Genomic DNA, 10,834 nt, shown 5'->3' with positions numbered 1-10,834 from the left:
TGTCGTTCTACCAAAATCGTTCTAACTCTATGTAGTGCAATGGGACACATACCTCCCACTGTGTGATGTGCGCGAAAAATGCTCCTCGGCGGCAACGAGACGCATTTATCTGATTTGTTCGGTGCATGCCTTCTATCTAAAGGTTTCAACACTACATGCGACGTTAGTTTTGGGAGTGGGTACCAACTGGCGACAAGCGTTCGACAGCTAGAAGTATTGTTTTCATTGGTGGAACGGGCTTCCAGAATATGGCCCACATTTGCTGGTGAGACGAAAGTTTTGAAGTTGTCCGATAAGTTATTTCTCGTTGCGCTGCATTGAGATTTGCACATTTGGTTCGCAATAAGCATCCATTCTTTTTGTATTTTGAGGCGATAGCGAGTCTTAAATGCTCGCCCTCTACGGTATAGTGAATGCACGTGCAAAACTTAAAGCGCTGACTCCGGTGGGGCTCCACGCTCGGTCGAGAAGCGTGCACCAGCTTTTTCTGTATGGCCTCCACCGTGCACTTGTTCCAGCGTGCTTCGGTCCTTATTACGAGGGGAGTGGTTACATGTAATTTTTCATCGAGACCCTAGAAGGTCAGTGGGACAAGCGAGTCCTATTTAAAAAAAAATAAACGGCTTGTTTTATAGAAGTGGAATTAGTCGCAAACTACTTCTAAACACGTCATCTACTCTTACCACACTGAACATTTTAATAGTTTTGTTTCACGAGAGCGGGAGTAAGAAATAAGTTTGGATTGATCGACACTCCAGAGGGTCAATGGCAAATACGTGTGCAACATTTTGAAATATCGTTTAGTTTCGGTGGTACAAGCACGACCGACTTTTATTAAATAAACGAGTTGGTGTGTGGAAGTGAAATTAGTTGTAAACCATTTCTAAGCACCCAATTTGCTCACACCACGCAATAAATTTCGAGAGTTCTGTAAAAATTTATACGCCGTCCCACGAAGGGTTAGGAGAACGTGTCGCTGAGTTACCTCGATTTACCTATAGCCAACACCTTAACACGGGACAAAAAGGGAAAGGCAGACAGAGGTCAAGTGCCTCATCGCAACTGTATTGAAACCACGACGCGATCAATGATGGCAAAAGGCTGAACAGAAGCAGGATAGTCGCGTGTTAGCGCTTCTCCCGTGATATCCTTTTCGTCCCGTCTTAAGGTGTGCGCTTGTTAAAACCTACAAATGAAACCACCCTTGTTACGTGCCGGAATATTTGCGACTGTCTTGCAGCTTTGAGCGCCATGGCGGCACCTTCGCAAAGGTAATCACCTTGTATACAGTGACGCCATTGCGCGTATGAGCTCTGCTGCGAAACAGTGCGCGACCGGCAAGTGGATGTATATGAACGGCATTTCGCCTGCAATTATGCGAGAGGCTTGCGAAAGAGTCGCCGGCACTCGCGTCGTTGCAGTCGAGTTGCACTAAAATACACAGGGAGAGAGAGGGATACCAAAAAAAAAAAAAAACACACACACACACAAAAGAGAAAAATAAAGCAATTTCCGCTACGTGCCCCACAATGTCTGCAGGGTATTGTGACCTCGCAAGAAATAAATGCGGCCGCTGCGAAGGCTGTCGCCCGAGGAAGCCGTGCTTTTGTTAATCGTACTTCGGTACAACAAGGTTATTTGTAGACTTCGTTGGAATTAACGGCTGTTTTATTCCTTTACCAAGGAAAGAAATGAACGCGTGAACGTTCTTTTACATTTTTCTTTTCATTGGTTTCTATTTTTTTGTCTTTTAGCTTTATTTGTATGAAATAAGCATATCGAGTTGTTCAAGTTTAAAGCAACTACAGTTCCAAAATATCTATTGATTGGTTTAGTTTAGAGAGAAAGAGAGGTGAAGAAAGGTAAAAGGCATTGTAGAAGAGTAATCTAATATAGTTCAAAATATTCTTGTTTTACGCCGCAGTGACGGGCTGCAAGTTAAATGAGACCATTCTCAGAGAGAGGAGGTGGTTACTGTGACGTAACCACGAATAGTAATGTACATGAACGTTTTGCAATTCCACCTTCATCAGAATGCAGCCGCCACCGTCCAGAATCGATCGAAGCCGCTACTTTCTGTTGTTTATTAGCTGAACGCCATACCCAGTCGTCCATTGCGGCGCGAGATGAATAAAATTTAGCGCATATAAGTTTGAGAAAGGCGCACAGGAATTGTTCGGGCACTGAAGACGCTTGTTGTTGCCTCTTGCGTCTTAAGAGGAAACTATAACTCGGGGCCAACGTCGACGTCCCCTATTCAAATGCGTAAAAAACGCAAGAACGCTTTTATGAAACAACCGCTGAACCGATTTCAGGGAAAATTGTCGCATCTTGTGGGGAAAAGTGAAGTTCTATATTGACTGTAGAAGCTGAATTTTGATTTAGGGGATGAAAATTTCTGTACGGAAATTCCAGGAAATTTGTAAGATGATGAAAAAATGATGCACGAAGTTTACAAATCCGTACTTATGTACTGAGAACATATACATAGCTGTTCTGTCAACTGCACCCGTTAGAGCATAGAAAGCGGATATATCTGGTGATGACTTCACGTGAAATCGTTATAATGTTTGCGAGTGTGTTGCGAAATTCCAACTCACAAGTTAGCGATATATATTTCAGGGTGGTGTATAACGCATGCATTTTCTCCGCTCCATGTGTATTATTGGGCACAGTTTAGATAATTATGCTATCGTGTTTTATTGCTGAGTTAATAGAGTTGTAAACTTCATAGATACATTTATTTTCTTTTTTCTTAATTTTTCAATTTTCAGCAGTTTTTGTAAAAAGTTTAACGGCCTCAGTCAAAAATACGCTAAAGTGGCATCAAATTTTGATCAAATTCGGTGCAGTGGTTGACAAGTAAAACAATTTCTCCGTATCTATGTATTTATATGTAGGAGCCCTTCATCTCGTTGCAAGCCTGCGCTTCATAACTCGACGTCATAACGGCGTCGGTCATAAACTTAAAAAATGATGGCGATGTATGCGCCTTGTTTCAAGTGCGCCTCTCTGTAAGCGTGCGCTCACGAATGGGTCATAACGCCCGTCATAGGGATGGCCCTAATGGAATCTGGAAAAGTTAAGTGTGGTCGCGAGCGTGACATTCCCTAAGTGAGAAAAGGTGGGAACAGGGGACGCGACGCAAACTCGGTGAAGACACGTTCACAATGCACCTGTTTTCGATTATTTAGCTGGCACTTCTCCTGCAGGTGACACGGTATTTTCTCGATGCATAACATGGTTAGGCAAATATGCACCGGCTCATGTATGCTGTAAGTAGCACGAGAACATTATGAGTATTTCGTTTCTTTTCTGTAGTGCATCTTTCGAGCAGGTAAATTATAATGGTCGATCGCGGGTTGGATTTAAAGCTTTGGCGGCCGCATTTAGATGGGGGCACCTTGAAGAACTTCGTAGTCAAAACTAACCCAGAATGCTCCACATATGGCGTCCCTCATAAGTCATAACTCACTGCGCTGCTTCGGGGCAATTTAATATCGTGTACTGGCCTAATGAGGCTTTTAAGTTCACGAAACAACAGCTTTAATTGCTAAGGCGCAGGGAAGACGAGGAACTAATTCAGCACGTGAAAAACAGACGCCACGAGCGTTGTTGTTCAGCTTAAAATGACAAAGAATGCACTCGCTAAGCAAAATAACATGAATTAAGTTCGGATCCCGTTCGCGTCCTTTGTTCCGCATGAATCCGAAACGTCAGCGCCGATGTCTTATTTTATTTTGGTCGCACACTAGGCCATACCTGTTTGTTCATTACAAATTGTGAGTACCACTCTGCTATGATATCTGCGATATTGGTGCCTCTTTAGGCCCAATATGTGTCACAAACACAATATGGGCAAACGCTATGAGCCGTACGCGGATACGATGTGCCACATCAAAATACGCAAACGGCTGCGCGCGCGCCCGCACGCACACATACATGTGATAAAGCGCCCACAAACGCACATGCACGAACAGAAAGACACGCGCACACACGCATGCGCACAATCGTGCATATACATGCAAAGAAAACACAGATGTCTACGTGCGACGCGCGCGTGCGCGTCGGATTGCCACAGGTGGGTTGTGCCTTGCGTGAAATAACGACAGAAGGGCTGACGGCGCGGCGCCTGCGCTAACATGAGAGGCTGAGCCGATTTCCGTACGCCGCGATCACTGGCGATGCGCCTGATGGATGATAATTAATTCCGGTAGTCGGCGCAACCGGCAAAGCAACAGGAGGCCGTGTTACGCGTGCCGCGCGCTCGATCAGGGCTGGTTCACACGGGGCGAGCGCCGCCGAGCGACGGGGATAAAGTATCTGCGATAGAGAGCCGTCCGTATGTAAAGCATTACGAATACCGGGCTACTGATGACGTGGACAGCAGTAGCAACGCTCGCAGCGACACCTCGTGACGCTTTATCGAAACACAATGTTTCCTTTTGTTACTTTTAAATTTCTATTTCATCATCAGCCTATGTCCACTGCAGGACGAAGGCCTCTATCCCTGCGATCTCCAATTACCCCTGCCTTGCGCTAGCTGATTCCAACTTGCGCCTGCAAATTTGCTAACTTCATCACCCCATCTGGTTTTCTGCCGACCTCGAGTGCGCTTCGCTTCTCTTGGTACCCATTCTGTAACTCGAATGGTCCACCGGTTATCCATTCTAAGCATTACATGGCCTGCCCAGCTCCATTTTTTTCTCTTAATGTCAATTAGGATATCGGCTATCCCCGTTTCCTCTCCGATCCACACCGCTCTCTTCCTGTCTCTTAACGTTAGGCCTAACATCTTTCGTTCCATCGCTCTCTGTGCGGTCCTTTACTTGTTCTCGAGCTTCTTTGTTAACCTCCGAGTTCCTGCCCCATATGTTAGCACCGGTAGAATGCAACGATTGTACACTTCTCGTTTCAACGGTATTTCAATTTATTTAGTTATAAAGATAACTAGATAATGGAAAGACCAAATATAATACATAGCTTAGATAATGGGGTTGGTCCATTACTGTCTCGGTATGGGACGAACAGGCAGCGCATTCGCAAGGAGAGAAAAATTACACCATCATCCCGAGGGGAACCATGGGTTGATGCGGAGCATCGCGGTCGTTATAACGGCGTTCACGCGTCGCGTGCAGCATCGGGAGCAGCCTCTCGTTGTTGACGTTTACACGCGGCTTCCCGTTCTCGAACTTCGGGTTCCGCCGCTCGCTTCGTACGTTTACGTTGAACTTCACGGTCCCGAACCTCAGGTTCTGCTGCTCGACGTTCTCGAACCGACGCTGCTTCACGTTGCCGAAGCTCAGGATCCGCTGCTCGACGTTGACGTTTCGAAGGGGCTTCGCGTTCTCGAAGTGTGGAATCCGCTGCTCGAAGCTGACGTCTCGAAGCGGCTTCGCGTTGGCGAAATGAATCTGGATCTGCTGCGCGTCGCCAACGTTTACGTACTGCGTCGCGAGCTCTTCTCTGCGCAGCCTTGTCTTCCGAGGTGCTCGCGGTTCTGTTAATGAACTGGCTGCTGCTGTTTGAAGATGTGCCAGACAGTTCGTTGACAGATTCGTTGGCGTCCATTCAGCGCATCGGACGGCGCAGCGTGACTAAACCGAAGCAGCAACTGAGGCAGCGGCGCATGCACCGGGTTGATATAAGCAGCTGGCGCGGAGAGGAGGAGAGAGAGAGAGAGGCACGTATGCGCGCGCTATCGCACAGGTGGCGGATGAAGACACGGAGAGAGAAGCGCGTTATCGAACAGATGGCGTGGAGAGGGGGAGAGAAGGAGAGAGGCGTTATCGCACAGCTGGCGTGGAGAGAATGAGGAGAGGTGCGGGCGGACGCCGACGCCAACGACGCCGCGGGACAGGCCGCCGCTATAAGATGCTCCGCATCTAAAATTATGTGGGCTGCTGGGATGAAAATTCGCGGGTGGACAGCGGCTTCATTATACGTAGAACGGCTGGAAGATGTTTGGGCGAAGCACGTTCGCTATTCTGGGCATTCCAACATTTTCTTTGAGGCGTGATGTAGGGTTTACGAGAGCATTATAGGACGCTGTGACAAACGTAAGCTCACAATTCGCTTTCGTAAGGTGACGCAATCTTCACGTTTTTGAAAATCAGCTGCGATGGAAGCACGTGACCTAAGCCTCTTGATCAAGCAAAACCACCTTCCTCCTCAGTTATATAATAATAAATAATAATAATAATAATAATAATAATAATAATAATAATAATAATAATGAAGAAGAAAAATAGGTGACGGCTCAAGGCGTAAGGTGCGTTTATATTGCCATTTATACGTTCAACTGATAGCTGGCTGAACATTATGCAATGTAAGTCATGGGCTGTTTCCTTTAGACTAAAGATCTGCAGACGCGCGCGAGCGATCGTGTAAAAGAATAAAAAAAAAAAAGTAAAAAGAAAAAGTTTTAGTCAGTGGCTCTTTTAGTCCGAATCGTATTCGTTTGTGCATGTGGCGCTCCCCGGTGGTCGAGGAGCGAGAGACACGAGCCGTTGTTCTTCGTCGCTTCTTTCTCGCCCTTAAATATAACCAAATTCCGGGCTTTTACGTGCCAAAAGCACGATACGATTATGAGGCGCGCCTGAATGGGAGAATCCGGATTAAATTTAGACCACCTGCGATTCTTTAATGTGCACCCAAGTCATCGCTATCTCATTAAACGCTCGTAACTAAGCTTGCCGAGAAGAGGCCAGGTTGAACCGATAGCGATACACGCGCTCCATGCATTGGGTGGACGTTAAATAACCCCAGGTGGTCAAAACTAATGCACTACGGCGTGCCTTATAATCACCTCGTAGTTTTGACACGTAAAGCAACAGATTCATGTTTGGATTTTTTTTTATTTTATGTGATTACAAGCGCTAAGGCAGCCGCCTGCACGACGCAAGTGCCGAAACGTGACCGTCGAGATCGCCATGGAACACCTTATTGTACGTCGTACCGATGAAATGGCCAACTTCAAGGTGCTAATTCTGGCGTATCTATTAACGAATTGAAAAAACAAAAAATCACGGTTGTTACGGCTTCTAGGAATAGTAAAAAACCTTCATTACGATACGCAGGCCGCAGTCAGAATCACAACGGGTTTGTAATGTCCCACCATTACGACTCCAATAAAACAGTTCTTTTGAAATAAATTATTGCCTAAAATGTATTTGCCAACACCTTCCCTAAAGCGATGCACACGCTGAGCAAGAGTATTTCATGGCCCAATACAACGACCAAAATAAGTCGAGAAACACTAGTCTGTTGGCTGCCACTGCATGTAGATGGTCGCCCATTAGAATTTCTTGCGTTGCTCGTCGCACCACAAGCAGGAGGCGGATACTTTGTATGCCTCCCATTGGCCGTGTCAAATGGCGTCACAATTACGTCAGGCATATACGGTCAGCGCCAATTCCTCCCCTGGCTGTGGACGGCAGAAATGTTAAATCACAAACCCAACAAAATTGGCGGTGACGTCAGGCTCGCCGTCTCTTGGCCTTATCTTCGCCTCGCCCGCCACTCAGCCTAGCTGGCTGCGCGAGTGTCGTTACGCGGAGCGCTGGCATCTGCTTGTTATTCATGCAGCGTGCAGCGATGGAAACCAAACACAAACCTCAGCGTCATTCTTTTTATTACCGCTTTGAACACTAACAGCACAGCCGATCCTTGGAACATGACCTGGCTTCCCAAGAGTTTGTGCATCTCTGGCTTTACAAACAACTTCAACGTCTGCGGGGCAGCCCTCTCGTTTACTTTTCTTTTTTTTTTTCCTTTTCTTGGAATATTGTCAGCGCCTACCTCCACCTCTGGGCTTCACCTCTCCACCAGCGCACGATCCACCCTGTCCAAGGGGCAAGTCTGCAAGGACACATACGCATGCATCAGACTACCTCTTGCAAAAAGGTGCTAGCGGAAATTGAAAGAACTGCAATAGTGCACATTGTAGAAGTAACAAATGAACATTTCAGTACAGCCAGCTTCCGACACAGCTCCATACACCCCTCCCCCCCCCCTCCCCCCTTCCTGTCCTTGCCCACTTGGCGCGGAATGAAAAAAGACGTCATTAGAGGTAGCGTATGTGTGGTCCTCACGAGCCCTTACCACACAATGACTTGTCAGCACTGTGTGAAATCTGCATCTCAATGAACGAATGGACCATTGTGTAAAAGTGCACACGAATTGTTGCAACGCGGGCATGTGTGCGGTGACTAGCTACGTTGCTCCTTGAAACAAGCGTTGCAAAGTGCACGTAAATACGCATGTTCAAAGTGTGACGGAAAGCTGACATTTCGCTCTTGGTACAGCGCAACATTGTGCACCCAGGAGACAGCGCCATCGCAAGCCACGTGATGACCATATTTGAGGCCAGAAAGTGCACCAGACGGGTGCAAGAATGTAACAGGCCAAGGGGTTTACGCCGCGTGTCCTAATATAAGGTTTAGACGTAGAACAATTGTCTCATAGACACGTTTTCACTATACCTTTCGTTCATTTGGAAAAAAAATATTTTAAAGCACCCTTTCGCAAAGCCAGTGTTTGCACCTTTTACAGCAAGCAATCTAGCACTTTGTTTATTCAAATTAGTTCTTATTTCTCGAAATGAAGTTATGAAGAAAAAATCTGTCACTGGTATTATTTTAGGACAAGCTTGATATGATGTGCTTTGCTATGAAGTATTAGAGAAACCACCATTGTTTTCTTTAACTACCTCAGCAATTTGGCCATTATGGACGCCTTTCTTACTGTTTTAGTTTTTACTAGTTATTACAGTTAGCACGAGTTAAGTCGTAGGCTCGGTTTGAGCAGTGAATTAAATTTTATGCCTATGTGTCAAACTTTCCCATTGAGCGAAATGCAGCTCCACTAACGTGAAACCTGGGGAGGTGCGAAGTATGCAGTGATGCACAGCTAATGGGCTCATACTACCTTAAGCAATGGCTCATCACCCCGTAAACGCGGCCTCCCCATTCACGACCAGAGAAGTGGAATCCTACGCTGGAATGATGAGCGGCAGCGTAGCCAGCTGTGGAAGACGACGACGAACGCGGGAGCAGTGGCACGAGCGCGTGCCGAGCGCGAGCACAAGCCGCTTGCTTAACGTGACTACGACGACGACGACGACGACAGGAGACGCCGACAGCCCGGGCGCATAAGGTGCTTCGCACCTAAAAGTAGCTCTGTTCATGATGAGTAGAGCCTATAGTGAAAGGATGATTACTTGCATCGCTTCACGGCACGCATTTATAGCCGCAGACCCGTATGTGTGTCTTGATTACATTAGATATCATCATAAAGAAATGCGACAGTTCAGCTACTCACCTTGTGGTGGCACTGTTTGCAAATTGACAGGCTCCCCAAAGTCCCTACCATATGCCTAGAGGTTTTTCTCTGCTCCATTATATAAGCAAAAAATAGCGATCACAATTTGTTTTACTTAGAGACAGTTAAGATACGCACTAAACTAAAGGCAGCAAAAAAAGAAAAAAAAACTGCAAGAAACAAACATCACAAATCACCCCAACAACACACACACACACACTGATGTCCACACGCATCGAAACATAAGTAAATGAACAGAGCTTGCGCTTGGTCTTAAAGCATTGCACTGAATTTGCCTATGGCTGTCAGGAACCGATTCCTGACTCTCTCAGACGGCACTGAAGACAACAAGAGTTTCTTTCTGAGTGGATCGAAATAATCGCTGTCTGTGAAAAGTAGCGGTAGTACATCCGGCACAGCCGCTCTTTCGAGTGTGCCGGAGTAATAGTAGCCGGGGGTCTGTAGCTATCGCTACTTGACTAGGTTTAACCAAAGCTAAACCACAGCCAATTTTTTTATGTCCACTGTAGGACGAAGGCGATCTCCAATTGCCCCTCTCTTGCTCTAGCCGATTCCAACTTGCGCCTGCAAATTTGCTAACTTCATCACCCAACCTAGTTTTCTGCCGTGCTCGACTGCGCCTGCCTTCTCTTGGTACCCATTCTGTAACTGTAATGGACCACTGGTTATCCATCCTACGCATTACATGGCCTGCCCAGCTCCATGTTTTTCTCCTAATGTCCATTAGAATATTGGCTATCCCAGTTTGTTCTCTGATCCACACCGCTCTCTTCCTGCCCCTTAACGTTAGGTCTAACGTTTCACGTTCCATCGCTCTTTGTGCGGTCCTTAACTTGTTCTCGAGCTTCAATGTCAACCTCCAAGTTTCTGCCCCGTATGTTAGCACCGGAAGAATGCAATGATTGTACATGTTTCTCTTCAACGACAGTGGTAATCTCCCAGTCAGGATTGGACAATGCCTGCCGTATGCACTCCAACCCTATTTTACTCTTCTGTAAATTTCCTGCTCATGATAACGGTCGGCTGTGAGTAATTGACCTAGATAAACGTACTCCTTTAGACTCTAGAGGCTGACTGGCGATCCTGAATTCTTGTTCTCTTGCCAGGCTATTGAACATTATCTTTGTCTTCATATTAAAGGCACGGCATATACATATACAAGGCGCGGCATATACATGTACCTAAATATATACGGAAATTTTCGCTCATGGACGACTCCGCCGACGCCGACGCCGGATTTTCTGCAACACGGCGCCCTTAACGCTGTCGCGTTAAAAGGTGCATAATAGCGGCAGTGCAGCTGCCATGCTTGTGAGGCTATGAAGGGGCATTACGTATGAATGTTTAATCTTAGCAAATTAAATGTAAGAAGGTTCGTGTGAAATTGACCTGTGCAATGTGATAGGCAAGCGGTAATTTCTAGTCGTTTCTGCCATCATGGAGAGCTTGGCGCGGGCTGATCGCAATGTCGGTGTCACTAAATGCTACCACA

This window comes from Dermacentor silvarum, chromosome 8 (genome assembly GCF_013339745.2).
Source record: "Dermacentor silvarum isolate Dsil-2018 chromosome 8, BIME_Dsil_1.4, whole genome shotgun sequence".
Classification (NCBI taxonomy): Eukaryota; Metazoa; Arthropoda; class Arachnida; order Ixodida; family Ixodidae; genus Dermacentor; species Dermacentor silvarum.
The sequence above is the reverse complement of the archived record's forward strand: the minus strand, read 5'-3'. Positions refer to the sequence as shown.